The 27,265-nt window shown below is 37.9% G+C and overlaps 1 long non-coding RNA gene across 1 annotated transcript; it reads left to right on the top strand.

The window, feature by feature from the left end:
* The first annotated feature begins 5,734 nt into the window (after positions 1–5,734).
* LOC309488052 lies at positions 5,735–26,218 on the top strand. The gene is made up of 3 exons (XR_014202000.1): positions 5,735–5,757; positions 6,649–6,760; positions 25,259–26,218. It is a non-coding gene; the product is annotated as an uncharacterized lncRNA (long non-coding RNA).
* Positions 26,219–27,265: the final 1,047 nt, after the last annotated feature.

Here is a 27,265-nt window from a genome sequence, read left to right as displayed (position 1 = left end):
GTTCTCCACTTCTCGCGAGCACGTCTCACCTCGAGTTCAGAGAGGAACGTAGCGCATCTTCACGTCGGAATTGTTTATTTTTCCCATTCTGTTCTTCACACGGATGGCATCACACGAGCACGCGCGCTCACACACCTCTCTCCTCTGTAGATAAGCGGTTAGCGTGAGAATAAAGGGCCACTGAAGTTGGGAATCTGAGAGATGGTTCGCCGAGATAACGCCGCTGTGAAGCCAGGTTCGATTTACATATAAAAATCTGCGTGAGCTTGGCTCGCAGACTAATTAATATTAATAACTAAAATGCAAATGAGCTCAGACAGAGGAGGCCCTTACGGAAGAACAAACCGGGGTTTTGTTGGGGATTCACACATAAGCCTCTTCTGAACGTAAGAGGGCTGCTAACAGCCGTAACGCCTGGGCATAGAGCGCAATACACAGAGACAATTTTTCTAGATAATAGCCTATCACGCAGGATACAATTTAAATTAAAAAATGCAATTTTCACCTTGAAATGAACAAATGATTACAATTTCTATACAAATTAAGGCATCCAGGCTGTGGCTCAGTGCAGCGCCGGGGCCATGAAACTTGACATAATTGCCATGAAATACATTTTCAAATATTTGTATTTTGTCCATCGCTTTAAAACATGCCACTCTTGGCTTCTGTGGGTATGTGATCTTACCTTCTGGCGGAGAAAAAAAAAAAACACATAAAAAAGGAGAGAAAATCATCAGAGATAAAAAGCTCTTCAACGGGGAAGATAAAATGTGTAGGCAAACACACACACACACACACTGAATCGGTGCTCTGCAACCCCTGTGGCTATCTCTAAAAGCCAAATTATGGTTTCTTATCAAGGCAATCATATCTAGCAGTTATCTGCCACTATGATAGACACCCTCTCCTCCCGATATCTCATTCTCTCTGTCTGAGCACTTATTTATTTGTGATTAGGGACAGCCTTTGGAAAATAAATAATTGTGGAGGAGAGCCAGACTTTTCCCTGGATTTTGAACTTTAGAGGTTCTTTCAGATGACGGCAGATAAGTTTCTGTACGCTCCGGGCAGATCTGTAACAGGGCCAACATCGCAAGATCTCTTTCTTGCTGCCTCGTTTTCTTTCTCTCTTTTTCTTTTATTTGTTAGTGTGTGCTTCATGTTTGTTCGTTATCTAACATCTTCAGTTCATTTTTTTCCCCTTTCAGAATTTTAAACATGTTTTATGAAATTCAGTCGAGAACCGTACAGGAAGGCACACATCATCATCATCATCATCATCCTGGTTTATATAGTTAATCAAATACATTTTATCTTAATTTATTAACCCTCATGTAATTTCAAACCCATATGAGTTTATTTTTTTAGTGGGAAAAAACTAGATGTTAGAAAGAATGTTTATATTGCTCTTTTCCATATACAAGCAAAAAAAAACACAACAACAACAACAACAAAAAAAAAAACATGATAAAAGTCATCATAAAACAGACATTGTGCAGGCTACTATATTACAATCCATGCGTTAGCTGACTTAAATGTAAGTTCACTCAAAAATAAAGGTTCCAAAAGGGGCTTTTCACAGCGATGCCATAGAAGAACCACTTTTTGAATCCCCAAAGAACTTTCAAGTGGACAGTTCTTAAAAGAAGCGTTTTTCTTAGTGAAAATATAATTTTAATAATCTAAAGAACCCTTTTCCACTGAGTCCCTGAATGTTAAAGGTTCTTCATGGAACCATCAATAACAATAAAGAATTCAATTCAAAAGAGTCAATGCAGAAGCTCTCAGATAGTTTTGCTTGTGTAGGCTAAAATAAATAAATAAAACAAACAAGCAAACAAACAAACAAACAAACAAATAAATAAATAAATAAATAAATAAATAAATAAATAAAATAAAATAAAATAAAATAAAATAAAATAAAATATTATTTGTGAATGTCCATCAATGGAAAAAATATGCTTTTCCCAGATGATGTAGTTACAAGAATCTACCAGCTAGGGTTAACCAGCCAAACCCTGACCCTTAAAGGGATACTTCACCGCTGGAAAGATGAATGTGTATTTAAAATAGGTAATTTATGTAGAAGAAATGTGAAATTATTTTTGAATTTGGAGCTTTCTAGACTGAGAAAAGCCAGAAAATGTATTTTTGGCTTATGTGGATGAAAGACAACAACTCCCAGAATGCACTTGCTTCGCTGCCCTAGGAGGCTACTCCCAAGCCACGCCTACCGGTAAGAGAGCGCAGTTCAACAACAAGGCTAGGCTACTAGTGAGACTCTTACAAGTTTTCCCAGGATTTCGAGATCGCCCAAAATGTCCGGGATTTGGCTTTTGCGTTCTACAGTCGCCATTCATTATGTTTACTGTGGCGAGCAGGACGAGGCTGAGGGGCGCGGGAGAACGGCGCGAGGCCGGTGGCGTGATTACTGAGACGCACCGGTCTCGCATCTCTCACGGAGGAGTGGGAATTTTCTTAGCAATGTTAAAACGCACATCGACCGATCACTTGTTTAGCGTTCATGTAAACACTACATTCAGATTCACCAATCGGAATGAATTCAGTTAGATTGAAACAAAAGGTGTGCATGTAAACAATGAATGGCGACTGCAGAAACCAAAAGCCGAATCCCGGACATTTTGGACGATCTCGACGGCCGGACATTCTACGGCTTTCTCCTGCTACTCAGCTTTCTCCACAGAACAAGAGCCTGATAGCTTAGCTTCCAAAGAAAGACGGCTGATACTGTGTACATTCTGTGAGTGAGATCCCACCCTCTATGGGCGGGCTGAAAACATGCGGGACAGCTCCTCCTACTGGCTGTAGTCTTTAGCCTCTGGCCCAAAAATCTTCCGATGACGCAAAATGACGATTATTGAGTCATCGGAGGATTTTTTCCAGACAAAAAATACATAAATCTCTCGTCTCAGGGGGATATGAGGGTAGAAAGTCAAAAATCGATACTACAGGTTTTCTACTAATACAAAGCTTAATGCTAAATCCTGAAGTATCCCTTTAAGTTCCCATGACTTGTAACTAATCCAGATAAAACGTTGTCAAAATAGTTCCGGTTCACATGGTTACGCGGAATCGATAAATAATTCTGTATTATACATTTTTAAGGCCAGACAAGTAATTTGTTGAGGTCAATATGTTAAGAAAGACTACACGCCTGCGCACATATATATTCAAACGTGCATACCTATAGACTAAACAGGTAATACGCATGTGCACGCCGTCAGCGTTTTCACAGGTTTGCGTTTTTAAAGCTTGCGCAGAGATTAAAAAAAAATAAAAAAATGTCAAGGCTTGCACCTTGGAACCTATTTCAAGGTTTTCGTTCTCGAGCCACTAAACACTGTTGTCGTACGAATGAGCGGGCCGGAGCGCGTTAAGGGTTTTCTGTTAGAACAATGTCGTGTTAGCGGCCCCTAAGTTAATAACTAATGATCTTTGCAATGGAAGTGAATCAATCAGAACTAACTTTATCTGGACAATATCTTTATTCTAGAGCTGCTGTAAAGCCAAAACAATCTCTGTTACTTTAATTTCCTATGATCACTGTAAAGCTGCTTTGAAACAGTCCATATTGTTAAAAGCGCTGTATAAATGAAGGTGACTAATCACGTTGCAACAAGTTTAAATATGCAGCAATACAAATTAATTTTATTAGCTGTGACATAAAACATTCTGCTCAATATTTCCATTTGTGTTCCTCTATAGGTTGAAACAATATGAGTGTGAGAATGATTATATTATTCTTTAGTGCTTTTGTATTTATTGAGTGTATTTTTTATATTTAAAAGAAAGAAAGAAAGAAAGAAAGAAAGAAAGAAAACAAGCAGTAGGAAACCACTGAAGTAGATTGCTTCTCCAGTCACCCCTGTGATGAGTCTCCAGAAGCTGTGTCTGTCTCCCCCTCTTCCTTATCACATGCTTGGACAAAATGGACTAAAGCTCTGACAGTGATGTGGACAGCGGGCCCATTAAACCGTGCTCCGCTCCCTCCCTCCTCTTTTCTCCTTGTGAAGGAGATCCTGTCGTCCAGAGGTGCACATCAGATTTCAATAGCTGACCTCTTAATGCCGGGGGTCAGCGCCGCACCGGCAACAATTTCACACTGAAGATGAAAGGGAAATGAACAGGCGGGACGCTGGGGTGACGGAGAAGTGCAGTCCGAGCCGCTCCAGTGCACTCGTAGCTCAGGGTGTTGACCTGCTAACATCAGGACAGGACAGAGACACGGAGAGGCCTTTAGAGCCACAGCAGGGTAACACACCTCAGGATGGACACTACTGAGACTGTGTTGTGGAGGAACTACTACTAGTGTGAAGTGCATTTTCAAGTCAAGGTCATGTGTGCCTTAATATATTGGCTAAAATCTCTTCTTCAATTATAGTTTTTTTTTACTACAAAATAGGGGTGAATTGACATATTTTATTATTTTGGTTTGTAAATCGAATGGATGTTGTCATTTCATCATGTCACCAAGTGCTGCACTTATTTCTCACATGAAAAAAATTAAAGGCATTTTATTACCCTCTAGAGGTTAAAAACCAAACTGCATGCATTTTGAGGAAGAACATTGTTTTGGTTGTGCTTGAATTTTGAATGAATATTATTATCCTTCTGCTCATAAAACATTCACTACTAGGCATAAGATATATCCAGTTTAGATGGAAAGGATCTCAAGTTGACTAGCTGAAGACATTACTGTCGCTTTACCCATTAATAGACACAGTAATAAAATAAACTCCAGCACATAAAATTAAATGATCTTCACAATAGATAATGCTTAATGAACTCTGTTAGAGAGACACATATGACAGTTTATCTGTTCGATAAAACACTTACTCTCCTGTTGAGTAATAAAACACCATCATCTCAGCGTCACTTTTACAACATTTCAGATCCCTCAGTTCTCCATCTCCTAAAGCCAAGCCGATGTTGATTCATGTTTTATTACGAGCTCTGTCTCGCTCTCTTTTCTCCAGCAGACTCTCCTCTGTTCTCTCTCTCTCTCTCACACACACACACACACACACACACACACACACACACTCGATCTGATGTTGATTCTTGTTTTATTACGAGCTCTTTCTCGTTCTCTTTTCTCCAGCGGACTCTCCTCTGTTCCCCGTTTGTTTTAAACAGGTGATTCTCTGGAGGTTGGAGATTCAGCGGCTCCATGTCAACCTTTCTCGTTCTCTAACCTCTGACCTCTCACACTAGACACACACACACACACCAGACACGCGTCAAAGCAGTCAGAGTAACTTTTCTTTATTTATAGATATGACGAGACACACACATGGCGAGTGACGCATGTACACAATTTCCCGCCAAAACCATCCCGACTCAGGTCATCAGGTCTACAATATAAACACTTATAATAGGCTTACCATAGTGAATCAGGGTAAGACAAAAACAAGTTTTGGAAGAAAAATGTATAGTGTATCAACTCATTATTTAAATGTTGTTAATATTAAATGAAAAGGTTACATAGCGTACCTTTAAAAAATACTGTATTTCAAGTTTTTCTTCAAATTTTCCTTTACTCTAATCAAAATGTATATTGAATTGCTAATAATTGTATTTAATATAATATAAAATTCCTGACATAAGGTATATTTTCAATATAAATTGTCTTTTAGTCTTTAGTAGTATCGCTTTAACATAAGACAGTTCCTTAATGACATCATCATCCAGGAAGTGACATCATTTTGGAGGGGAAACATCGACAACAAAACATCAGTAAGTATCAGCATGGATATGATGTATTCTGCGCTGTTTTGTGGCATTAGTTTGTATGCTTGACAAAATGACAAAGCAAACAAAGCACTCGCGTCGCTTCATTAAATCGAGGTTAAACCACTGGAGTCGCATGGATTACTTTAATGATGTCATTACTGCCTCTCTGGGGCTTGTCAATGGAGGGACAGACGGATCTCAGATTTCATCAAAAATATCTTCATTTGTGTTCCGAAGATGGACAAAAGTCTTACGGGTTTGAAACGACATGAGGGAGAGTAATTAATAACAGAATTAACATTTTCAGGTGAACTAACCCTTCAAATTGAACAAGTGAGTCATCACTCAATAGTGTTCGTTCATAGCATTTAATTTTTCTGTTTATTTTGAAATACATATTTAGTTAAATATTACTGTTTATCACTGTGCTTTCAATTCAGTTAGGCCTCTATAAAAAGGCAAGGTTTGTTTTTTTGTTTTTGTTTTTTTTGGACTGAAAAACTGAAACTATTTAAAGAGATTGAATGTTTCTGTATGAACTTTTTCCCTATTTTTATTTTATTTTAAGATTATATGTTTTTTTTTTTTGTTGTTCTGACCAAAACAAATGCTTATTAAAAGGCCCTTCAATATGGATGTATCCTTTCTTGTTATAAATTTTGTCAGTTATACATATAAATAAATATTTAATTTCAATTGTCATTGTGAAATGTCTTTAGAGAGAGAGAGAGAGAGTGCGTGTGCGTGTGCATGTGTGTGTGTGTGTGTGTGTGTGTGTGTGTGTGTGTGTGTGTGTGTGTGTGTGTGTGTGTGTGTGTGTGTGTGTGTGTGTGTGTGTGTAGTTGCTGGCAGACAGACTCTCATGTAACGGCTGTGATATGCCTGATTCTCCAGAGATGCTGAGGCAGGGGATCTATTCACACGTTTAAACCCTCACGGAGGGGGTCATCAGTCCTCTGAGTGCTGTCAGGGGGCATTTAGCCAGTGATCTGCCCACAACAATGAGGTCAGTTGATTGCTTGTGGCCGGGTTGTTTTGGGGTGTTTTTACTGGATCTGAAGCTTGTGAAATTGCTTCAGTGGTTGTTAACAGTGTTGGGGAGCTACTTTACAATTATAGCTTACCAAGGAACTCTCAAGTCCACGTCAAAACAAAAATCAGAAACCAAAATGACCCTACACTCTTAAAGATAAAGGTTTTGTGAATATTTTGTGCAATGTTAAATGTTCTTAATGGAACCATCGATGCCAACAAAGAATCGGTATTTTTAAGAGTGATGTTGGCATCTATGGTTCCATGAAGAACCTTTAACATCCATGGAAACATTGCATTACACAAAAGATTATATATAGTACAAAAAGGTTCTTTAGATTATAAAAATATTCTTCACAAAAAAAAAAGGTTATTTTAATAATTGTTGATTGAAAGGTTATTTTTGATACCCAAAATGGTTCTTCTATTGCTTTGCTATACGAAAACGTCCTTTAGTAACCTTTATATATATATAAGAGTTTCAATTTAGACAAATCTCTGCAATCACTCAGAAATTGCTAGTACATTTCACAATTAATTACATAGAAACGCAAGTAACAGACTGAAGAAAAGTAGAAAGACTGAATTAGTATATTCTTGAAAAACATGCTCTAATAATCTTTTTTATTTACAACCTTACTTTACAGTGTAATTACTAAAGTGCCCCTATTATGCTATTTTATAGGTTCTATGTAGTTTTGGATGAGGTTTATATGCATTCAAGGTCAAAAAACACTTTAATTTTCTCATAATATACATTGCACATCATCTCATTTCTCATTCGAAGAGTAGTTCGAAGATTCAGTCTCTCTAAACCCCTTGTTTCTGCAAGCCTACTCTTCTCTGATTGGTCAAACGGCCCAGTCTGTTGTGATTGGACTACTCTTCTCTGATTGGTCAGATGGCCCAGTTTGTTGTGATTGATCTACTCTGCTCTGATTGGTCAGATGGCCCAGTCTGTTGTGATTGATCTACTCTGCTCTGATTGGTCAGATGGCCCAGTCTGTTGTGATTGGTCTACTCTGCTCTGATTGGTCAGATGGCCCAGTCTGTTGTGATTGGTCTACTCTTCTCTGATTGGTCAGATGGCCCAGTTTGTTGTGATTGATCTACTCTGCTCTGATTGGTCAGATGGCCCAGTCTGTTGTGATTGGTCTACTCTGCTCTGATTGGTCAGATGGCCCAGTCTGTTGTGATTGGTCTACTCTTCTCTGATTGGTCAGATGGCCCAGTTTGTTGTGATTGATCTACTCTGCTCGGATTGGTCAGATGGCCCAGTCTGTTGTGATTGGTCTACTCTTCTCTGATTGGTCAGATGGCCCAGTTTGTTGTGATTGATCTACTCTGCTCTGATTGGTCAGATGGCCCAGTCTGTTGTGATTGGTCTACTCTGCTCTGATTGGTCAGATGGCCCAGTCTGTTGTGATTGGTCTACTCTTCTCTGATTGGTCAGATGGCCCAGTTTGTTGTGATTGATCTACTCTGCTCTGATTGGTCAGATGGCCCAGTCTGTTGTGATTGGTCTACTCTGCTCTGATTGGTCAGATGGTCCAGTCTGTTGTGATTGGTCTACTCTTCTCTGATTGGTCAGATGGCCCAGTCTGTTGTGATTGGTCTACTCTGCTCTGATTGGTCAGATGGCCCAGTCTATTGTGATTGACCTACCTCTTACAGACCGCTTCAGAAATGAATTTATTATTACCATATCTGAACTTCAGCTCCAGATCTTCCTCAGCACTACACAGTTTTACGAACAGTAACAATGGCGTCGGATTTTCTGTATCGATTCCAGCGTGAGTCCTCATCCTTTTGAACAGCGTCTTCTCGACATGAGGACAACAAAAAAAAAATCTTCGAGTCTCAGCTACAACTATAGACAGTTGACATCATTCGCAGGCAGCCAATGAAGACCATTATGCAAATGTTACATTGTTTTAGGTATGTAACAGGAAATGAGACTCCGAATCTATTCTTTCTTTTAGAAGACAATAACTTTATTTATCGTGTACTTTGATCTTTGAAACTCTGCAAACCTTTTACATTCACAATCAGCTATATTACACACTGCATGAAAGGTAATATTCGAAAAAGCATAATTGGGGAACTTTAAAGTTTGGTGTGTAACTCATCTTAGAGTGTTTGTGCTACACGTATGAAGGCCGAGAAGTGTGTGATGGCATGTAGTGTATATTATTTGTGTGTTTTAGCAGCTCTTCAGCTGTTCCCAACTGGCTCACTATAAACAGTCACTGTCCATGCTGTCTCTCTCTCTCTCTCTCTCTCTCTCTCTCTCTCTCTCTCTCTCTCTCTCTCTCTGGGGGGTAGCGGCAGAGAGACTCCTTATGCATTCATGAGGAGAGTGGAGGATAAATAAAAAGGTTCATTACCACGCTAAAGTGTTACTAATGATATGTACCTGCCACCCAGCACCTCCGAAAATCTAATGTGACACACTAGAATGGAAAATCTATTCCGCCGCGGTGGGCCACCAGTGGTGCCACAGTGCGCCGTATGGAAATTTCCCACAGCCTGCCCCTCCATTTGTGTCTGTCTCTAACTAATATTTACAATTTCGCCGCTATAATGTCCTACCAGGCCCTTTATGCCGCTGTCACGACCTCCGTATTAGCCGAAAATTGGTCTTTTCAAACTTAGCAGGGGAGCGTCTCTCGCCGCTGTAGATGCAGTGCTTGGGTGCACAGCATGGGGGCATCATGGGAAGGTTCCTCGACCCCCTGCTCTAGTCTGTTTCTGATATAGACCATATAGATTCCTTCTCTACCTCTTTTGATTGGAAAAACTCCATCTGCATTTAGAAAAAATCTGCATTTAGAAAAGCAAATCCTATAAAGCAATAAGACACAGCTGTGCCTTTAGCCTATATGATAAATAACCATGTTGAATGAACTTTTGAATGAAACCATGCTAAACTATCAACAGAATATGAAGCAGCACAACTGTTTTCAACATTGATAATAATCAGAAATGTTTCTTAAGCAATAAATCAGCATATTAGAATGATTTCTGAAGGATCATGTGACACTGAAGACTGGAGTAAGGATGCTGAAAATTCAGCTTTGATCACAGGAATAAATTACATTTTAAAATGTATTCCAAAAGAAAACAGGTATTTTAAATTGTAATAATATTTCACAATATTACTGATTTTTTGGTAATTTTGATCAGAGAAATGCAGCCTTGAAGGAGTATAAGTTGATATTTCACAAACATTAAAAAAAATCTTACTGACCGCAAACTTATGGATGATAGTGGATCCATAACCAGCCCATCTTGGAATTTAAAGAAATAGTTCATCCAAACATGCAAATTCTGTTAATGTATTTAGTCATAATAATGTCCAGATCTGGCCAAATTATAATTTGCCAATATTGATGTAAGACCTGGTGCAATGCATCTTGGCAATGGCAACAGTAATTGAAATGTATGTAGGCTTAAATTATATTTATAAACCGACTTCAATTTCAAACTGTTTCCTTGTGCAAAGCTATTAGGTTGCACTTTATTTTACAGTACCTGTACTTACATGTACTTACCTAAGAAAGTACTGGTTAATATAAGGTAATGGGTTAAGGTTAGGTTTAGGTGTAGGTTAGTCCCTAGTTAATATCCAGTTATTGCAATTAAAATTAACTTAAAATATATTCAATTTGTTAATAAATCCAAACTTTTTTGACCACGGGATGTTTTTCTTTGACTGATCACAGGTGTGTGTGTGTGTGTGTGTGTGTGTGTGTGTGTGTGTGTGTGTGTGTGTGTGTGTGTGTTTCCTGTTTAGAAACACTTTCTAACTTGCTCCAATCAGAGTTTAGAACTGGAACTCTTCACTTTATAATTCTAAAAAAAGCAACATTTAAAATGACAATTCAAAAGGGCAAATTTCCCATTTAGATGCTTAACAGTCCTTTATCAGAGCTGCATTAAATGCATCAGCTGTTCAATATTCAAGACTCTCGGCTCCACTCAGGCTGAGCGCTTTACAAAGGCACAAACTAACTGAGGCATTGACTTCTCAGTTTGTCGTAATTAACTTATGTAAATAGGCATCGTTATCCAGTGTTTCTAAACAGCAGTCGGGATGTATGCTCGTGTAATTATCTCATTAATACAGTAGACACGGATGGTGAAGCAACAGCCTGTTAAAAGCCTGTGTGCGGTTGCCATGGAAACCAGGCTTAAGTGGCTTATTGGTCGCTCAAGTGAGCTTGGAGCATCACATGAAGGTAAATCACTATGTGTGTGTTTGTGAGCACATAAGTGTGTGTGTGACAGCAAAAGGCCCTCGAACTGCAAAAATCATCACGTTAATTATTATTTAAATTTGCCCCATGTTCAATTAGAGATGGCAAAAGTGTGTTTGTTAGCAGGATCCGCAAGAATGGCATTGTAAATAGATAGTGTGTACACAATATTTACCACACCAAACGTTTACTGCTCCATTATTACATCATATTTAAATATTGATGTAAATATTTATATTGTGAATATATTCTCGGGCTGGAATGACAGTCCTTAATATATTCAAATTCATTACCATATATTTAAGGTATTATTAAGGACTGCAATTTCATTCTGGATAGTACTGATATTTGATCTTAGTCACTTTTTTATGATATATTGAGATACATCATACATTGGGACAATTCATGCATTAGAAATATACTGACACACTCCATATTGTTAATGGTTGTAATTTCTTCTTTTGGCTAATATTGATCTGGGATGTTAGGAAATTAGATACGGTCAGGTAAAATTATTCCAAAATGACACCAATGATGTTTAGAATCATAATTGAGCAGTGCTGAATGAAAACAGGCATAATTAATGTAAATGAGCTGAATAATGAACTTGCCCTTTGGACTGGGAGGAGTTCATATTTAAACCAAGATCACTTTTCCTCATTTATTGATTTTTGTTGGGTAACGAAATATATTACTTGCATTTACATCAGGGTCAGTGATTTGTCAAGTATCCCAAGGGAACTCTTCAGATCATTCACAATCTTTTCCTTAGAATAACACTGTGTTATCTTAGTGTTATTTATACTATAGTTTATAATCAAGATTTTTTATTAGCTTTTATTTATTTATATATATTTTTTCAGTTTAAATTTCAGTTTATTTTTTAGTAATTTCATTATGAGCTTTTGTCATTTTATTTATTTATTTATTTATTATTTTAAAAATATTATCACTTTCATGTCCATTCAATAATTTTAGTGCTTGAACTTAAACTTATTTCACTTGGTTACCAATGCAAGATATCTGATTTTTGTTTAGTCTAAAATTTATATTAGTTTTAGAATAATGTTTTATTTCCTCTTTATTTTAATTAACAAGTTTTAGGTAACGATAATAACCCTGGTCAGTCAAAATGGAAAAGAAACATGGAAAAGTTACCAAAGGCAATAATTCTATTCTATAATAATAATTTTCATTTAGTTTGTCATAAAATATTTAATAATATTATTTCATCTTTATTTAGTTAACACAACTATTTTAATATAAAAGGTTAGTTAACGATTATAAACCTGGTTAGTCAAGATATTAAGAAACAGATGAAACTCATACAGGTCTGAAACACAAAGGTGAGTAAATGATGACAGAATTTTCATGTTTTAAGTGCACTATCCCTTTAAATGCATGAGGTCATCACCAGATAAACACCAAATGAGATTAAAATATATATTGTGTTTACCTTAATGCGTGTGTGTGTGTGTGTGTGTGTGTGTGTGTGTGTGTGTGTGTGTAGTGTAGTGTAGTGTACTTGTACAACTATCTTTGTGAGGACCAGTTTGAGTTTTAGACCATTGGAGTGAGGACAAAGAGAGTAAAGTGAGGACATTTTGGCCGGTCCTGACTTTCTGAGAGCCTTTAAAGGCCTGTTTGAGGGTCTAGACTTGGTTTTAGGGATAAGGTTATAATTAGGTTAAGGGTCGGTTTAGGGTCAGGGTTCGGGTTAGGCACTTAGTTGTGATGGGTAAGGTTAGGGTAAGCGGCTTGTCCTCATAAAGATAGATGTACAAGAATGAGTGTGTTTGTGTGTGTGTGTGAGCGTGAGCGTGCGTGTGTGAGTGTGTGTGTGTGGTCAAGCAGATGCAGCTGTTCATGTGTGTCAGTAATTAGGTAATTAGTGGGGTTCTGAGTGGGGTCTGAACCCTTCAGTGGATCTGCCTGTCAGCCTGTATTGAACTCCCTCAAACACCTCTCTGTTGCCCCCCTCAGACGGGCTGGTTAAGAGCTCCCTAATTTAATCACGGGCCTCATCAGTCCCCAGGAATGAATCAAACGTCTGTAAGCCCAACATGTCCACCGCTGTTTGACTGATTAATTCATATGACGCCAAACGGAATGTTCTGGCTTGTTTGTCATATTATTGCTGCCCAGAGCTCTGGCTCCCTGTGTTAATTGAACAGTTTGTGGGCCTCCGGTTGGTTCCAGCCGACACCCTGCGAGCGCATGACTTCAAAAGCCTCTTTTCATGATGCTGGCAGCGTGAGTTTCTAATTATGACTATAATAAAAGGTAACTGTGCTCTGGCTGGAAGCCGCTGCCAACAAGCCAAATCTGGCTATGGATGTCTCTGTCTCTTTCTCTCTTTCTCCAGCTTATGGCATCAGTGCCCCTCCTTGGCCAAGCGACACACAATAGGAAGATAATTAGGAGAAAGGGAAATCCGCCTTGTGCTGGTTTAGTGTATTTTTATAATTGCAAGATCATACAACTCATGACTTCCACAATAGCTGGCACAAGAGGGCTCCCAAAGGCCCCGTAAAACCTATTAGCCAGTGTATTACAGTGTCTGCATGATACAAACACAGCGGAAGAGATGTCCTGTGATCCCGAACTGTGGAAATGTCCTTTAGGGAAGGGCTGGAGTACACACGACATTGGCACAACAAACGTCACAATAACCTCAAACTTGGCTTGATATTCCTCAATGCTGACTCTTAAAAATAAAGATTGTTTATAAATGGTTCCATGAAGAACCTTTAACGTCCATGGAACCTTCCATTCCACAAAAGGTTCTTTATAGTAGATAAGGGTTCTTTAGATGATTAAAGTCTTGTTCACACTAAGAAAAACACATGTAAACTTCCACTGTAAACACATGTATGATGCGAAAACAAAACCATCGAGCGAAATACCGGAGTGAACTTGGCTGTGAACGACTTTTGCAGATTATGTGAAGTAAATCTACGCATCCACGGTACAATCAGCGTCTACGTCACGGCTCTCAGCCCGCACTCTGTTCGTTGATTGGTCGGCTGTTTTGAGGCCGGAGGAAAACTGGGAGATAGGTCGCTATCTCAGACTGAGTACTGAAGCGAACTGAAATTGAGCGGAAGTACGAAGTCTGACGTAGTCAGGCTACTCTCAAACCGGACGCGTAACGAAACTTTGTTAGCACTTAGCTTAGCCCAGTTCATTCAATATGGGCCAAGCAGAGAAGCTACCAAACACCTCCACGTTTTCCCTATTTAAATACAGTTACTCGCGTAGTGTAACTCGACCTAGGACGGTGACACAAAACAAAACGTTGCGCTTTTCTAAGCGTGTAAAATGGATAACTATATTGTATGGCGGAATACCATAGCAAGTGCTTGTAAGCACTTCGACTTGGCGCAGTAATATCTTCACTCGTGAAAAATCCTCTCACCGGCCCCCGCTCCCTCTAGTGAAGATATTACTGCGCCAAGTCGAAGTGCTTACAAGCACTTGCTATGGTATTCCGCCATACAATATAGTTATCCATTTTACACGCTTAGAAAAGCGCAACGTTTTGTTTTGTGTCACAGTCCTAGGTCGAGTTACACTACGCGAGTAACTGTATTTAAATAGGGAAAACGTGGAGGTGTTTGGTAGCTTCTCTGCTTGGCCCATATTGAATGAACTGGGCTAAGCTAAGTGCTAACAAAGTTTCGCCGCAAGACAGAGGGATTTAGTGCACGCACTGAGACGAGAGAGGTATGTATCAACTCATCTTAGTTAAGGGAATAACATAGTTTAATATGAAAAATCGGTGGAGTATCCCTTTAAAGAACAGAGAGTCTGAAGGGGAGTATGCTAATCTTGTACAGGAGCTAAAACTTTATCATGGCCGGTTCCGCACTTACTTTCGGAAGTCTGTGGGACAATTTGCCCCTTCAAACAGTGGCACCGCATCTGACGAGACAAACCACAAACTTCAGGGAACCGAACTTTCAAATCGTTGTCCTTGTAGTTTTTGTTCGTTTTGTCAAACAAAACGGGATTCGTCGACACACAAGCAATCAGAAGATCCGTCATTGTTGCTGTGACGTCACCTTTGTTTCCTTGTATGTGATTGGCTGAAGCCTTTTCTGTCGCCGCAAAAGTACAAATAAAAAATTAATAAAAATAAAAATATTTTTTTCTCCGCAGCACATTCGCGTTCGGTGTGGAAGCCCTCATTACAAAAACAGCTGATCAAAAAATAAAACCATCGCACGGATTATTTGTGTAAAATTATTTATTTTTTTCAGCAAAGGATGCATTCAATTAATGCGAAAGTGACAGGATTCTTCTATTCATCAAAGAATCTTGAAAAAAACAATGTATCATGGTTTCCATAAAATATATTAAACAGCACAAACATTTTCAACATTAATAATAAGAAATTTTTCTTGAGCAGCAAATCATCATATTAGAATGATTTCTGAAGGATCATGGGACACTGAAGACTGGAGTAATGATGCTGAAAATTCAGCTTTGATCACAGGAATAAATTACATTTTAAAATATATTCCAAAAGAAAACTGGTATTTTAAATTGTAATAATATTTCACAATATTACAGATTTTTTGGTAATTTTGGTCATAGAAATGCAGCCTTAATGAGTATAAGTTGGCATTTCACAAAAATTTTAAAAATCTTACTGACCCCCAAACTTTTGAATGATAGTGGATCCATAACCAGCCCAAACATGAAAATTCTGTTAATTTATTTAGTCATAATAATGTCCAGATCTGGCCAAATTATCCATAATTTGCCAATATTGATGTAAGACCTGGTGCAATGCATCTTGGCAATGGCAACAGTAATTGAAGGCCTACCTAAATTATATTTGTAAACCGACTTAAATTTCAAACTGTTTCCTTGTGCAAAGCTATTAGGTTGCACTTTATTTTACAGTACGTGCACTTACATGTACTTACCTAAGAAAGTACTGGTTAATATAAGGTAATGGGTTAAGGTTAGGATTAGGTGTAGGTTAGTAGTTAATACCCAGTTATTGCAATTATAAGAAGTACATTCGACTGTAAAATAAAGTGCTGCCAGTTATTATGTGACAACTGAAGATTATGATGATTTATCGTGCTTTGTTGTTCTAAAGAGCAACAAAAACACAGAAGTGTCGGTTTTAAACAACATGAGGACAGCATTTTCATTAGTGGGTGTACTCTAAGTTGGTCATGTGAAGAGGAGGCTTGGCATGTGCTTGTTAAAAGTGTTTTCTTGTCTTTATCCTCGCTAGGCAAAGGTCATCTGGACACTTTGTTCTCAAACTAAACTGATAGGAAGTCGAGCACTCGCAATCGGGTCAGAGCGACAATCCCTTCTCCTCCACAAATAAAGCCAGAGAGCTTAAACCTGTTACTGTCAGCTTTTCACCTGGATCACAATCTCTCCGGCACTCCGCATGCAAACCAATCGCCTTTATGTTCTTTTTTCCCACCGTCCCTCAGCTTACCGAGAGCTCCCTGTTAAAGTGGATGGCAAATGTAACCTATAGAGTTACGGACGGCTAAGCCAGGCTGGCGATCCGCACAATAGCAGCAGGTAATAACAGCACCAGTGCTAACCCCTGTCCTCTGCCTTTCCCCGGGCTTCATTTCCGAACAGCGGCTGCCATTTCACAGCTGTTAAGTGCTGCCTCTCTCTTTGTTGTGATTAGGGCTAAATTAATAGATGCCTCCCGGTAATCATCTTCCATTAGGCCTGTCACATCCCCGCTGTCAGGACGCCGGCTGCAGTGGACAGGGAATGTTCACCCTGTCACCGAGAAGCACATTAGCCGCGTCTTTAGCGCTGGGAAGGGAAGAAGTGCCAGTTAGTGTTGCGGCGCGATGGCGGTCGGTTATCGTGGGAAATGCATTTAGAGTGGTCTTTACTGGCAGGCTTTAATTGACCCGATCGTGTTTAAAATGCGCTGTGAAATGTACAGGGGGTCGAGTAATCGATTTGCCCTCTTAAAGCAGAATCCAGCAACGGGACGTTTAACGGATCGAGCACCAGATGAGTGGAGGACGATCACAGAGATAACAAACACCTGAGACACCTTAGGTGACTGACTGCCACAGCACACTAAAATAAACACACACACACACACACACGCACACTCACCTTTCACTAGAAAGAGTTCAGCGACCTTTCATTAAAAAGAGACACTACAGGTGAATAGGGTAAAATCTTACCCTATAGATATCACCATACTTCACAGTTAATTAATCATATCTAATTGTTTTGTATTACAAGTTTTCTGAAATGTTATATTTAAATATGCAAATTATCCACTATCTAATTAAATATGCACTCATTCGCATTCATTTCCAGGACATAAATCCAAACATTGGACAAAACATTTATTTCATTTTGTTGACATATTAAAGGGATAGTTCACTTTGAAGTTACATTTTGGTATGTTTTAGCTTACCTCAAGGGCAAAAATATCAAAACTGAAACTACTGCGGAAAAAAAGACACCTACATCTTGGATGCCCTTGAGGTAAGCTAAAGCATACCAAAAATTAATTTCAAAGTGAACTATCCCTTTAAAGGGTTAGTTCACCCAAAAAATTTAATTCTGTTATAATTACTCATGTTGTTCCAAACCCGTAAGACTTTCACTCATCTTCAGAACACAAATGAAGATCTTTTTGATGAAATCTGAGAACTTTCTGTCCTTGCATGCAACTGACACTGTGATGCTTCCTATAAAGAGATCGTAAAACTAATCCATATGAATTGAGCGGTTCACTCCAAATTAAAAAAAAAAAGAGATTCAATCGCTTTATATGATGAACAAATAGAATTTAGGCTTTTATTGACATATAAATATTGATCAGCGAACATAGGTAATGCATTAGCTGACATTAACTATTGGGACCTTACTGTAAAGTGCTACAAAAAAAAAAAAAAAAAAGTTAAATGAGGGGATTTGATCTTTTAGAGTAATATTTTGATCATCAGCTAGCTAATCATCAGCAACACTTTCAAGGTAATATTCACATTAAAACACTTAATACTGAAGATCCGATCTAAGCAAAAGACATGTTCTGGAGCGTTTGACCTGCACTTCCACCTGCCGAAAGCCCAGAAGTGAGAACATGAATGAGTGGTAAGTGTTTTCATGCAGATGTCTGTTCCTGGAGTTTAAACCTGTGATGCTGAAGTGTGTGCTGGCCGGCATAATCTAATTTGGGTGGACGGAGCGGCCAAAAAATGACACAGTTGTTCACAGTCTGCAGAATACACATGAAACGAGCCATTTCTAGGGAGACCTCGCTGATAATTGTGAAGAAAATCCGTTTCTTTCCCAATTCAGAGACCACCATTAACAATTTGAAATGTCTCTGGCATTCTGGGAATATCATTATTGACTATATCTTGATATTTACACTTAGAATTTTGAGATGAAACAAATCATTTCTGCATGTTTATTCGTTTACTTTCTACACTGTTTGGATTCACTACCTTTTTCTTTTCTTTTCAGAATAACACAGCACACCTCTGAGAAGCATGTAATGAACTGCATTAAATCCATGCGTCAATATTTATGGAAATACAGACGACGTTATTCAAAATAAAAAAAATATGGGGCTGACACAGTGCGTCTGTTTGCATTATGGGTAATTACAGAAGGATTGGATGTTCTGCTGAGGCCGAGCTTTAGCAGGTATGCCGATATAAGGGATTGACTTTGCCGTTCCTCATTACGGCCACATATGGGAAACCCAGCTGGGATCTGAATTGGTGAGAGGGAGAGAGAGAATCGATTTCATTTGCAGGATTATTGAAGCCACTGAGATGCGGCGTGTATGAAACATAAAGTCTCATTTTCGAGTCCTCCGCAGAGGCAGGAGAATGAAAACGTATGGCTGTTAGGGAGTTATTTTCATGCCGTGGAACAATAAGGAAATTGTGAAGTTTACCAACTTCGGCTGAAGTGGCCGACTTGTCTGTCTTGGATGGTAATTGTGTTCTATCAAGAGGCAACTAGTTTATCTGAGCTGCATAACATGCCTGAGATGAGAATGTGTTATAGCTGGGTCTCAAATTAAAGCACTTCAATTCAAAAGATAAATATTTGTTTTGAAAGGAAAGGAGTGACTTCTGACCATGATCCCCTTACTGAAACTTTATCCTATTACGAAACAAAGTCTCACTTTATATCAGAAACACCAAGAGGTCAAGGTTTGGCTGGTGAACATGGTTCAGTTATGAAATTAATACTTTAACTCAACAAGGATGCATTCAATTGATCAAAAGAGACAGTAAAGACATTTTTCATTTTCATTTTCACCTAAAGAATCCTGAAAAACAGCAGCACAACTGTTTTCAACATTGATAATAATCTTGAGGAGCAAATCATCATATTAGAATGATTTCTGAAGGATCATGTGACACTGAAGACTGGAGTAATAAGTTAATAATTAAAAAATAAAAATATTAAAAATATATATATTTGGTGAGCAGACTTTCAAAAACATGTTGAGCATTAGAGTAGGCCTATATATAATACATTTTTGGTGCCAAAAAAAATATATTGTTTTAGATTTTGTTTTCAATGCCCTATTTGTTTTGGAGTATGAAATGAACTTTTGATGTCACACCAGGAACTGATTATATAAATCTGAAATGTATTTTTGTTTGGAATCTGTAAAATTACATTGACATGAGAAGCGAAGAGAACAAGCATTTTCCCATGATGTTTTAAATCTAACAGCTGGATCTTTCAGTTTCCCTACTTTCTTCATCCGTGGCATGTTGTGTTTTCCCACAACCCTTGTGCATGTCCGCCGTTCCTGCCATAAAAGCCTGATCCAAAGCTATACGAGAGAGGGAAGTTTTGCTGCAGGTTTATGTCACCACGCAGACCCAGCTGGGGCAGGAAATGATGTCATAGAGGGGCAGCTGAGAGCATTAGTGAGTGTGATGAGAATGGCACGGTGATGTAAGAAGTGGGCGGCCACACAGATCTTTCTGGAACGCCGCCCGTTCCCAATGAGCTCCCATGGCCCGAATCATAGGCATGTTATTGCGCATTCTTGTGTGTGTGTGTGTGTGTGTGTGTGTGTGTAGTAATAATTATTAGTGCTAAATCAAGAATCACTGTTATTATTTCTCATAGTTAGCAAGTTTGTGCTACAGAAATGAATGATGCTTTTTACATGTATAAGTATATATATACTGTATGTATAATATGTATAGTAAGTAATTAATAATTTTATGCAGCAAGGATTCATTAAATTGATCAAAGTATTTGGAATTTATAATGTTTTCTAATTTCTAATTCAAATAAATGCTGTTCTTTTGAACATTCTGTTCATCAAAAAATCTGAATATAGAATGTATCACAGTTTCCTTGATGAAGCACGAGAAATATGAAGCACAACTGATTCAACATTGATAATGACCAGAAATGTTTCATTCTATTAGAATGATTTCTGAAGGATCATGTGACACTGAAGACTGGAGTAATGATGCTGAAAATTCAGCTTTGATCACAGGAATAAATTACATTTTAAAATATATCAACATAGAAAACAATTATTTAAATAGTAGTACTATTTCGCAATATTGCAGTTTTTTACTGTATTTTTGATCAAATAAATGCAGATTTGATGAGCAGAAGATAATAAAAACATTAAACAATCTTACCAACCCTAGACTTTTAGATCATCTTTACATGATAAAAGTGAATATAATAGAGAGTAGAGGCCACCCAGAACACCCTTGCACAGGCAAACACCTCCACATTTAATTCAGAAAATGAAGATCTATTGGTTCAGCAATCATAAAAATGTCTAAACGCACTTATTAATAAAGGAAATGACTGAATTCCGAGATATTGGACTTCTATTGTGGGATAAAGGCGTGAGAGACAGAGAGCTCTGGCTGTGGGATTGAAAGAGGCCAGTGTTTTGATATGGGCTGGTCGAGGGTCTGTTCTGCGGGGGAACGGGGGCCTCTGTCTGGGAGAATCACTACGGCACCGTTATGGAGCTTAAGTCTCGATCCACTCTAATAAAAAAGACTCAAACCAAACAGGCCCTAAATTGGCGTGGTCCTGGGAGCTACCTGCAGGCCTTCAGCGGTGCTTATTTAATAAGAGACGCTCCGAGGGCGGGACGTCCTGCGTGTGGAAAGCCACTGGTGAGGGGCGTTCTGTCCCGGATTGATTTAAGGAATGATCCATCACGTTAGATCAAAGATATATACGGATAGTGTATGGTGGTCAAAAAGTATGGTGGACTTAAAACTATCTGATTTTCTTTGCATTAGATACAAATGTCTTTATGTGTTTATGGAATATTGCAGTGTTTATTACAAATGATTTTTCATGTGATCGTAATCTTTAATCAAAATAACTTCCCCTGCCTCTTGCAGTGACATCTCTTCTCTTCTCTGATGATGTGGGCGGGGCAACCTGTCACTCACATCAGATCCACCAATAGCAAACCACAACCATCCAATCAATTCCCGAATTGACAAAATCAAGTCCCGCCCTTCATTTCTCCTCATTTGAGAAGCTGTTTAACTCAGATATACTCACAATAGGGAAGAAAGACAATCGCAACTTCTTGTTCATGCCGACTTGAAGCAATACAATAAAGGTTTGAAATGATAAAATAATAAAAAGACAAATATAGAACACTTTGTTTGATATTTTGTTATCTAATAATGCAATAACATTCATGATTTTAGGAGCAGATCAAATTGTTTAAGGATTATTTTTATGTTTATTAATATTTTGAATTAGCTTTCTTTTTTTTATATAAAGTTTTTTGTTTAATTAATTTTTTTATTTCAGTTTTAGTTTTAGCTCCATTTAAAGGTGCGTTTACTTGACAAAAATATAGGCTTTTGTTTATATATATTTATTTATAAATATTTTGTTTTTGGAAAGTTACTTGGACAGATGACAATGTTGTCAAAATGATCCCTGTTCACATGGATCCACGAAAATGACTAAAAACGCTGTATTCTGCTGCCAGGCCAGTAGATGGCGATGTCATTTTGTAAAGAAACACTACATGCCTATAGACTTAAAAAAAAAAAAAAATATTATACATTGTATAATACAGCATACACATATTTTACACGCCTATAGACTGAACATGTAACACGCATACACATGACGTAATTTTTTTCACAAATTCATGTTTTTGTAGTTTACACGGATACGATAATGGTATCGTTTTTAAAAGCTTGCACTTCGAATCCTGTTTTTAAAAGTTTGCGTTTTCAGGCCCCCAAAGCGCCATTGATGTATGGCCAAAAACGCATAAAAAGTTTTCTGTTTTTAGTTGAAAATGGTGACGTGTAACGGCCTCTTAAAATTATTTCTAATTTTGTTTAGTTTGTTTTTCATCTAATAGCTACCTATATTTTATTTTATTTCAACTTTATTTGAATTAACAATTTTTTAAAAATAGTTTTATGTGTAGACCTTATGTAGCCCCGCCCCTTTTCAGCGCTGCACTCCGTGTATCTTACTGTTTGTATTTCCACAGCATGAAAGTAAGATCTTACGGATTTATGAATGAACCACTTGTTTTAAAATCTTCTCAATCTACTGACATTTGTTATGACATCCGCTTCAAACATGACAATGCTCATGATAACTTTCATTAACTCTATAGAAAATCTACTAAGTTAATTAGGCCTACTTACTTTGATGCCATAGAAATATACAATACCGCAAAAATGAAAGTTCAAACACAAAAATTCGTGTTTCTCTGGCGCATAATAATGTCTACACTATAGTCCAAACACATTTTAGAGCCACTATATTCGGAAGTAGCTCAGTTTTGTCTATGTTTACCAGGTTTAATCTCCTCTGTTCATTCACCTCTCTGTGAACAGATAGACAGACGCACGGAAAGAAAGAGAGAGAGAGGCAACTTAAAAGACTTGTGTTTTCCCACTATGTAGAACAGAATGAAAAGTAACATTTGTTTTGCCGCCTGTTGGATAATGCGCACAATCAAGGCCAGAGAGGAGGCTAAATGCATTATCCATCAGCGAGTGGCACCACGCACTTGGCCCGGATCCTGCCGCTGTTGTCACTTTAGGTTATATGAAGAGGAAAGTGCTTTAGCCAAAGACTGTAGCGCTTTTCTCTCTCCTTTGCATATGAAGTGGAGGCAGGCTATGAGAAGCCAAGCTTAAACTGCTACCCTACTGAGAGAGAGAGAGAGAGAGAGAGAGATGCTCTGAGCTCTTCTAGAACTCTGCTTTCACACACCAGGGTGTCAATAGACTTACAACACGCAGATCATTGCGCAATACGTGTGACAGGCGTGTCTAACGGAGAAGTTTCATTATAAACAGAGGACGTTTGAGGCGCTGCTTGTCAAGAAATCTCGCAATAATTGATTTAATAGAATTTATTTATATTTTAGAATTATATTATTTTATTAGGCCTAATATTTATTTATTCTAATTCAAATGGACTGTATTTTTATATTAGCCTACAGTATCACATTGTTAGCTCAGCGTCATGTTAACATCAAATCATATTTTTAATTGTTGTCCTGAAGTGATAGCCAAGCTTATTGTTAGCACAAATGCAATCTTAAAATGTTACTCATTAAATTCTCTCTTAGATTAATGTGATAACTTGACATTTCGTAATAGTGCCACCTGCAGGTCAATCAACGAATCTCACCCTAATTAGTTTGTCTAATAATGAGTCATTATTAATGCTACTTATGCTTGAAATTGGGATTTTGATTTGAGACTCTTTAAATTAATATATTTTAAAATTGCCTGATTTCCAAAAAAATCACTGTGCAATCCTTTAAAATAGTATTTTAAACTAATATTTGTTGTTTTACATTCCTTTAGTAAACCTATAGTTCTTTGACATCAAGAGCTGTTAAACTTCATAAATGTCAAATCAATACAGAGATCCATGCAAGTTTGTACTGAAAAAAAAGCAAGTTCAACCCTCCGAAAAATGTGAGTTTTATTCCATTTCTGAGCCAGTGAGTCCCACACAAACAATCTCTGACATGGATGTACCATTGATTTCACATTCCCCCGTCCAAACTTAAAGAGACGACGGGATTGTGTGTGAATCCTCAAACCTGTGTGCAACCCAGACTCTGTCAAGCTGACACCAGCTCCTCTCTCTGTAAACTGCCGAGATTATTCACTCAACAGGATCTTTCCCCTTTCATCCGCTGAACCGCAGGCCAATCCGTGTGCTGACAGCCCTGCGATAGTATACAGATGGAAATAAGGAGGAAGAGTGGCTCTGTTTGTTAAACATGCCGCTGGTAGATGGTTGGTATTCCTCGCTCTTTGACATAATTCACCTGACCAGCAAGTCAACCGTAGAAAAATCATATGACATGTAAGAAAGCATTTAGAAAGCACAGCACGTCAACTAACTCTAAGAATGTTTAAAGTGGACGATCAAAATACCAGAACTTCAGATCTTTAAAGATTTGATTTTACAGTCCATGTACATACATGTACTATGTACTTATTATTAATAAGGTAATAACCCTGAACCTACTCATAAACCTAACCTTAATACATGTAGTCTTATATTAACCTGTACACTCTTATAAGTGCTACCATTCAAAAGCAGGGGTTATGAAGATTTTTTTAAAGAAATTAATAATTTTATTCATCAAGGATGGTTAAAAAAATAGATGACAGTAAAGACAAATATTTCAAATAAATGCTGTTCTTTTGGACTTTTGAACCAAAACATCCAGAAAAAGATATCCTCCACAAATATATGAAGCAGCACAACTGTTTTCTACATTAATAATAATCAGAAATGTTTCTTGAGAAGCAAATCAGCATATTAGACTGATTTCTGAAGGATCATGTGACTCTGAAGACTGGAGTTATGATGCTGAAAATTCAGCTTTGATCACAGGAATAAATTACATTTTTACAATATATTCATGTTTTTTTTTAATTGTAATAATATTTCACAATTTTGCTGTTTTAACTGTAGTTTTGATCAAATAAAGTCAGCCTTGGTGAGCAGAAAAGACATTCCTGTGGGGTTAAAATCAAAACAAATTGTGATTTATTGGAAATAGATTGGGTTGCACTTTATTTTACAGTACTTGCACTTATTTTTTATGTAAAGGAAGGTAAAGAAAGAGTTTTGATATCTGTCCACTCTTTACCATATAGTTCCCTGCTTTCTCCCTTATCAGACCCTTTTCTTTCTTTTTTTTCCAGAATAAATGATGTCCTCCTCTTTAAAGGAGGGTGGAGAAGAGGGCTGGTCTGGCCTGATTCATGTCATACACACAGGCTATTATGCACGGAGAATTGATTTCTGAAGCGTCAGGGCCGGTGTTGGATCTTGATGGCGCCGCTGAAATGTCACCTTACTGATGTTACAGTGCGGGAGATATTAAAGAGAGCGAGATTCAAAGACTTCCATTTGTTTCTGATCCACTCCCACTGTGTGCTTGAGGAGGACACTGATCATCTGAGTTTATTTTTCATAGTTCTGATGGTTCAGTTCTCTTATCTGCTCGAGACAGTGAGCCGGCTTCTGTCGCCGCATTGAACATTTCCAATCGAGGACTTGTATCGTCCGTGTCTTTAAAGTGGAAATCCAAATATAGGGTCGTTTTTTCTTTCTTCTTTTCTACTTTTTGAAGACATAATTAAGATATCAGCTATATTGTGTGTGCATATGTATGTGATCGAGGGAATATTTAATACCCCAGGGCTAAAGTTAAGTTTTAGCCCTGAAGCGTTAATTATAGACCTACATACATTACAACCCAGTTAAATGCATTTGGATTAGAATTAGAGGATAATAGATGAGGATTTTAGAAACATACAGTTTAATTAAATGTTTATTGTGGTGACATTATGATGCAATATGAAAATCTGTGCATTTTTTATATAGTGCATTGAATTTAAATGCAAAAAAATGTACCTAACAAAAAAGTACTTTGGTGTACCATGGTACAGTAATGGTGTCACATGGTGATTACCATATTTATACCAGGGCTTCTACATTACATTACAAGAAAACCATGGTGATCAAAAAAAAAAATGTCATTGAATATTAAAAAATATGCTGTTTTTATTGAAGAACATACAGTTCTGTAATACAGAGCATAACTTCTGATCACAAAATTAAACATGGTTTATTAATAAAATATGTAAATAACTAGCAATGTTATGAATTCGGTACAGTATATCAATAAAAAAGTTTGAAAATAAGCTGCTTTCTCGTAATTACAGCAGAAATACTGTAAATATCTTATGAAGAGTGGCCTTTGAGTCAAAAAGGATATGAACCACTGATCTAAATAAAGTTTTTTTAACCTATCAATTTATTTTTGACTGTACATATAGGCCTTAAACCACAGCAACGGTTATATTTTAAGATAAACAAGTGGAGGAAACTAGGTCTCTCCGCCATATAATCAGCTGTGAATGAACATGTAAATATAGCCCAGTATTAACAGAATGATTTCTGTCCATCCTCTCGTATCTCACCCCATCAGATCAGCGTGACTGAAAGAAACCGGCTACAGATTTTAGTCTGAAAGAAATGCCACGTTGAGGGCGGCCGCTGATACACACCATATGTGTTTAGGTTGGGAGTTTTACAGCAAATTATATCAGTCTTAGCACAACATAAAGCAAGAGGAGCCAGCATGTTACATGGCTGGAGACAAGCTACCGTGTGATGGGCGTCTGTGTGTGGGAGGGTGATGTCATGATCTGTCACACACTTGGTTTCAGGACACAGCTGCTCGCCTCACCTGCCACATCCCGCACACAGCTGTCTCCAACCCGTCCCAAGCACATCGACGGCTGCATCTTTATTTTTGACCTCATGCCATTTTTATTGTTTAGAGAGTGGATTGTTGGCAGGAAATGATCAGGATATTCTGGATCGGAAAACAACGCACATCAGACTCGAACCTGCATCACCCACACGAGCACCACAGCACAACATGACAGAACTCAAACCATGTAGGATGAGGCTTTTAACAGCCCTTCAGGCTGAAGTGTCTTTTTGCTTTGACTCTCAATCATCATTGTATTGCATTGCATTGTATGTTTCCCCCCCCCCACACACTAAAACTTAAGACCCCAAAGAAACTTTGACATCTGAAAAATTTGCTAATTGTATTTATTAGAAAAATTCATAAACATGCACATCTAGTGTTACAGAGTTTTCATAATGCATGTACACATTTTTACCCAATCGGT

Source organism: Leuciscus leuciscus (genome assembly GCF_965113295.1).
Source record: "Leuciscus leuciscus genome assembly, chromosome: 23".
NCBI lineage: Eukaryota > Metazoa > Chordata > Actinopteri > Cypriniformes > Leuciscidae > Leuciscus > Leuciscus leuciscus.
The sequence above is the reverse complement of the archived record's forward strand: the minus strand, read 5'-3'. Positions and strand labels throughout refer to the sequence as shown.